The following is a 6,892-nucleotide window of genomic DNA, read 5'->3' on the forward strand; positions in this document are numbered from 1 at the left end:
CTCTAAGATCATCGAGTCCAACCGTCAACCCAACACCACCACCCACTAAACCATGTCCCTAAGCACCTCATCTACACGTCTTTTAAATACTTCCAGGGATGGGGACTCCACCACTTCCCTGGGCAGCCTGTTCCAGGGAGCTCATCTTCTTTCCAACATGCAAACCAAAACTGCGTTTAAGGTTTATCTTCCTAGGGAAATGGTGGTGACAGGGTGAAACTTAGAGTTAAGAAAGATTTTCCTGCCCACTTACGCTTGCAAATGACAAAGTGCACTGCATACAAAAGGCAGTGCTCGGGTTTGGCTATGGAGGAAATATATTTTATTGGCCTTTTTTGGAAGAATTAAAAGTTCATCTTGGAGCTAGTTTGCTAAGTTTAAGGTTACTAACAGCATTGTATGAATTAGGCTCATGCTAAATCTCCAACTAAACTTTCCCAAAAACTGCTTCCTTTTGATAATTCAGTTCTAGAGACTTGAGTTCTTTCTGTGCAGAGAATGTTCTCAAAAGGATCCTTCTTGGGGATGACTGAGGCCCATTTAACACTGTCCATCACAACATGGGAGTTCCAATCGTTTCCCTAATGTCACCTCTCTGGTAAAAGGCAGGTCCTTTACACACAGCCTCATTTGTTCTGCTTTACCACCTTAGAGGCGAAGCAAGCCTGTAGCTGGGCCAAATCCCATCATGTCTTGCAGCTCCTTCCACTTCTCTCTCTTTGGTTAAGTGCTGAGTTATGAAGGCTGTGCTGCCTCTGGCCTGCAGGGCCAGAGCCCTGGCTGCATGTTGCTTTTCCCTGTGGCGCCCCACTTTTGAGCAAACTTTGGCTCCCTGGAAGTGCCTGTCTCTGGTGCTCCGAAGGTGCAGAAATATCTGGGGAGGTCTCCATGAGAGCTGTTGTATTACGGGACAAGAGGCTAAGTCTGGGCCCTCTTGCCTGCCTTGCGTGACAGTACGATGGAAAAAGCCCAAGACAACAGCTTTTTCAGACGTTTGATGTTGTACCACTGTTGGAAACCATCTTCTATCCTATAGCATAAATGAAGTGATTGTGACTGCGTTTGCTGTAGGGCCTCTGGCTGCTGCCTTGGTGCTTGTAGTAACTCAGTGAGTATATTGAAGAGCATTCACACCAGCATAGTTCTTTAGTGGGTAGCTGGGCTACTCCTCCACTGCTACAATCAAGATTTTTTTCTTTCCCTTTCATTTCTAACTTTTACCCATGCCTTTGGGTTTCTCTTTACAAAAGCTCAGTGATTCTTTTTGATTGTGCTGTCTTTATCTGCAATCTGTCTCCTAGAGACTAGTATTTCAAATCAGAGGGTTGGCCTGGATGAAAAAAGGAAGGAATTTCTTCAGGACATGTTTTTCTGTGGCAAAACCGATGCACAGAGATATGAAGTGACCTCCTTCCTGCCCCTGAAGCAGACTGTAGAAGAGATGGGGACGGGGGATTCTAGCTTCCTAGCTCTGCCGCAAGAGCCCAGAGACACGAGGTTCTCCAGCCTCCTAAGCGAACAGAAGCAGACAATAATGGGTAAAAAGCTGCCTGGGAAGTGCTTGAGAATCTCCCTCTGCTCCAAACTATTTGTTGCTATGGACTGGGAGTGACTAAGTACAGCCCAGGTCTGGTTGCATGGCCAGATGTGGCTGGAGGGATGCTGGTGTTTGTGGCTCGATGCTAAGAAGAGTAATGCAGAGAGCAGGGCTTGCCAAGTGCCTCTGAGGAGAGCCGGCATCAGGCTCTGGGCAGGCAGTGCTGTCTCCCCCTCTGCCCGGGCGCTCGGGTGTCCTCGGGGCAGGAGCGCTAAGGAGGCATGCTGGTAGCACAGGCTTGCTGGCTGTCAGCTGCAGCGAAGGCAGGGAACCAGGGGGAAGCCCTTCCTCAGCCCTGGTACATGCTCCCATTGTCCCTGCTAACAATGGGGGAGATGAGGGAGCGCTGGAGCTGATGACACAAACCCAAGTGTGAGGAGCAGCTGGCTGGCTGCTAAAGGGAAGCACTGTGTGCGCTATAGCGACAGCCCCTGCCCTTCCAGCAGTGCTGGGGCGAGAGCCAGGCCTCCTGACAGGCTCCAGCCTCAATGTAGAACGAGTTCTGTTCCGTGCCTGAAAGGGGCAAACCTGCCTGCCTTTATTTAACCTGCCCCTCTCCAGAGTGAGGAGCTTCCCCGCTGCCTTGGAGCACAGGGGGCACCCTGCAGGCAGCTGCTTCCAGTGGCTCTTCTCCTCTGGAACTATCCGCAGGAACCTGTGCCGTGAGAGTTAAGCACTCTGGCCTGATGGTTTCTTCATAAATAAGGAATGCTAATAAACACTTTCCTTTCTTTAAGGCCTAGCAGGTAGGAGGAGAAAATTCAAGGAGGCTATTTCCGTTTTCTGTAGCTTGCATTATTTATTTCTCCTGCAACAGAGAGCAGAAAGCTAGGCTGGTGATAGGGAAGCAGAAGCAGTGCCATGCTCTACGCCCTTTTTTCTGTCTAGTATCTTCCTCGGAGGCCCCTAGGAGCTTCTGCTTTCCCTCAAAGGTAAATTTCCCCAAAACAAAGGGGTTTAAAGTTGCTCTGGGAATCAGCTGCTTCTCTGGGGCTTCTAATGCTGCACAACCTGGTATCAGCCCCCATAGGTACTTCCCTTGATTGCCATCTTAAGGGGTGGTGTGTCATAGGGTAAGGTGTTCAGCAGGTGGAGGAGAGGAGTTTTACCATCTGAAGTGGTGTCTTTTCCCAGTTCCAACTCTCTGTCTGTGTTAACTCATATGAAGAGCCCATGGGATGTGGCACCCTTGCAAAGAGGTTGAATACAGGCCCTCTGGCTACTGACCCTGCAGTTAAGAGACATAGATCTGCAAACTCTGAGCTAGGAGCTGAGTTATCTGCTAAACCTGCCTGGTTCACTTGGCAGAGATGTTTCTCCTTCCCCCAGGGATAAGTCTCCCTCTAAGCTCAGCAGAGATCAGGTTTGCAGGGCATGGTGCAGAAAGTAGCTCTCCCATCCCTGCAGCTGTGTGGGGAAAAAAAACTAGCCCCTGCCAAGCGCCAGCAGGATGCATCACTAGCTGCAGCGGGAGGCAGTGAGGAGGAGGCTGGAGCAGGCAGCCAAGCAGCACTCCTACTCAGTCTGGGGAGCAGATGGAGCAAGCTGAGAGCTCTGTGTCTCAGTCAACCTCCTTTTCCAGGTTGAGTTGGTTCCTAGTGTCCTGGCTGGCTCCCACAAGGATTTGCAAGTCTCTTGCAGGAAGATTTTAATGGCCTTGGGCAGGAAGGGCTAGAAGCAGACAGAGATGGTCACCGAGTCCTCATGCTGGACACCAGACTGCAAGGAGAATTTCTCTGCTCTGGTTCAGTAGGAGAGCTACACTACTGGGATCTTGTCTGGTGGCTCCCCAATCCCAGTAGGGTGCAAAGGCAGCAGTGCCAGATGAAGCAGGGATTTACTAGGGGGCATCTTATGCTGTAGTGAATACTTACTGCTGGCAGCCTCCTGGAGAAGCCTCCCTTCAAGGCAAGCCACCATGACAAGCAGCAGAGTACAACATCCCCACTCTGGGGCACTCTTGCATGACTGGGTGTGAGCAGAGCCAGGACTTTCTGCTAGCCAGAGCGTGCAGGCAAATAGCGAGGAACGGAGGGAAGGGAGGGATGTTCCTGCTGGCAGGTGTGTCAGTGCAGGGACTGGAGCTGATTCCTCACAGGCACTTCCTAGCCCTGGATCACTCTCTATTCGACTGAGGTCTTCGGTCTCTGGGGCTTCTCTGTACCCAGGACACAGCCATAAAACAGATAGATGCTACCAAGGAGCAGCCCTGCACCCTGCAGGCAAACTACCCTGGCAGAGCTGGGGCTTTGTGCCAGCCAGACATCTCCTTTGCTAGGCTAATGCGGCTGCTTCAAGCACAGCAGACCCCAGGCCAGTGCTGCAGCAGGAACCCTGCCTGCCCCTGTTTTCCGTGGCTGTGTGCTGCATGCAGGAAGGAGGGGATTACAGTCTCCTCCACCCTTGCTCTGTGCAGTGGTGCCACAAAGCCCAGGGGCTTCGTATCTGGGCCATGCTACATATAGCATCTGTGGGGCCTCACTGGGCTCCCAGGGGCCATTCTGTCTCTCCAATCAAGGGCAAAGCTCTTCTGCAGCCTTCCTTTCTTGTCCCTCAAAGATGGGGTGGGAAGGGTCTGGGTTTGGTGTAGTACAGTAAGAAGCATGAATCCTTTGTAGCCCTCCTGCCAGTTGGAGCTCTGGGGCCTGGCCAGCCTGCCAGGCAGAATGGGGACATGCAGGGCCGGCGCTGTGCTGCAAGGCAGGTGAGCATTTCCATTAGTCAAGCCTGGAGCTGCGATCTCTGCCAGATCAATAGCGCTGATTCTCGGATGCCCTCCCTCACTTCTCCGTCCCGTAACTCCCCAGCTCTAATGGCCTTGGAGAGGTTGCCAGGGGTTTCTCCCCAGGAGTGCTGCTCTTAGGTCCAGGTGGCTGGGACCTCATGTCTCCCCTCCCCAGCAATTAGTATTGGGGGAGCAAATGGTTGCTGGTAGGGACCGGCTGCTGCATGGGCATCCTGCTGTCACGTTTTGAGCAGGACCTAGAGTGTACTGCTGCGCAGTGATTTGTGAGCAGGAGGGAGAGATGCTCTCTCTTATTTCTGTGTTTGGGGGTAGGCTGAGGGCAGGGGAGAGGTGTTCCTCTTGGGAAGGATGTGTACCACTTTTCTCCTACAAGAAGGGCGTCCCCTGCTGCAGGATGTCCTTGGGGCAAGGCCAGGTTTTAATTGCTGCGGCAGCACAAGACACCCGAGTCATGGTCTCCCTCAGTGCCTCTGCTCCCAGCCTGCCTCCTGCAGCTAGTGGGAACGGTCCTTGAGCTACTGGGAACAGTGATGCCCCAGACACACTCCAGCAGAGCGGAAGGCTCTGGCTTTCTCTCCAGACAGGAGCTAGGGGCAGTTTGGCTGATCTGAGCTCCTAGGAGGGCTGTCTGAGCCCTGCCTCTGCCTGCTTGTCTGTCTGTCTGTCCTGCCACATCGACCCACGCCTGCTGGTATCTGCACTGCTGTGCTGCACTGTGTCTGTTTGGCTATCTCCTTGCCCCTGTTTATGCCTGGCTGGCTGGCTGACACCTGCCACTGCAAATGCTGTGTGCCCCCCTCTCCATTCGTCTGTTGGTCATTATTAGATTTTTCTCCTCCCCACCCTTTTCTTTTCCTTTGGCCACTATCGGGAGGCCTCTGCATTAGGTGTGACTTGGGAACTGATTTTCTCTGGTTTATGGACGGCAGCCAGACTGCAATCTGCAGTGAAGGGACTATCCAGCTGGAGAACCTCTGCAAGGAGCCTCCTGCAAATACCTAGGCAGGACGCTCGCTGCCAGCGCTGCCCAGAAACTGCACAATCACGCCTGTCTCCACAGCACCACCAGCCAGAGATTTAAAGGGAGCTGAAATCTCTTGCAATGGGACTTGGGCAACTGTATGCCTCCAAAAGCCATTCGAGCTTGACTTCCCTGGTTGCCTATGCTCACATAGCTGGGGGTGAGAGTGGGGATGTGGAGGAGACACAGCTTGTGAAGATGTGGGGCTAGATGTAAAAGGGACCCGTGTGTGTGCGTGCATGTGTGTGCACATGGTTACATGTGCTGCCCCACATCACAGCTGTGTTTGGATGCAGACCTCCTGCTTGCATTTTTTGCACCCTGACAACGTGGCAACATGCCTCTTGTGTTTGTCTGTTTGCGTTGCATTGATCTGCTTCCAGTCGTGTTAGCGGTGGCTTTCTGTGTCAGTTTGCTATGCCTTTAATCCCGTCCTTAGCCAGCACTGTCAGTCTGTACCATCCTGGGTCACCAGTGTAGTTGTGTCGCTGTGCACATGCAGCTGTGTATGACCCCACAGCCTGGGTCCATTCGATACCCAGCTGCCACAATAGATAGGGTCAGGCCTTTGCCCTCCTCATGGCAGCACCCTGGGAACCCTGCTGCACACTCCCTGGGCATCACGGCCCCCCCCCCCAGCCAGGCTGGGTGTCCGGCCCTGTTTGGGGCAGCACACCTGCAGCCCGTGTAGTGAGCGAGTAGCCGAAGCCAAGATTTTGTAGAATTAGCAAAACCCCTCTGCACAGCTAACTTGCAAAACCTCAGCACTCGAATGTCACCTGGGATCGGGTTCTGCTGGAGCAGAGTATGACTTTTCATATCAACTTTCACAGTGCCAGCCCTTTTTGCAAAGCCCAGCCAGGGGGTGTGGGAGGAGGTGAGGACAGGGCAGGCCATCCTGCATGCCTCCGCTCCTTCCTGGGGTGCCTTGGGACACCGACCCCCAGAGAGAGCCGCTCCCTGATGCTGCCCTCCTCTCCTGTCATCTCCACCTTGCCCAAGAGCAGGGAAGGGGTCTTTTGCCAGGCTCCTTTCTGGGTTCAAAGACATTTTGCCTGTGCAGAAGCAGCTCTGCTCAGCCCCTTCCCAACCATGTGGTGACGGAAGCCTGTGGGGAGCAAGCCCTTGTTTGCATCGTCACTGCCACCAGCCCTGGGCCTAAAACTTAAGGCTTGTGGCCAGCAGCATCACAGACAGAGCTTCAGCTGTGTCTCCCGCTGTTCCCCCCGCCATTTCCCACGTGGAGGAGACCCATGTTGCATGGGTCTTTGGTGACTTGGTGCAGGCTGGCCTCGTCGGGCGCCCGAGCTCTACTCATTTGGGGAGGGGGAATACCTTCCCCCTCCTCAGCAAAGCCCAAGCCAAGCTCTTCTTTCCACTTCCGAAGCACCCTCCTTTCCCAGCAAAACAATTCCCACGTTGCCGGGGAGGATGAGGGTTGGCAGCTCTCCTGCAAAATGTGATGTTCCCATGGCGATGGGGATCTGTCGCCCTTTCAAGTCTGCAGAAAGAGGGAACAGGGGGGGCG

Source organism: Aptenodytes forsteri, unplaced genomic scaffold (assembly GCF_000699145.1).
Source record: "Aptenodytes forsteri isolate BGI_AS27 unplaced genomic scaffold, ASM69914v1 Scaffold841, whole genome shotgun sequence".
Taxonomy (NCBI): domain Eukaryota; kingdom Metazoa; phylum Chordata; class Aves; order Sphenisciformes; family Spheniscidae; genus Aptenodytes; species Aptenodytes forsteri.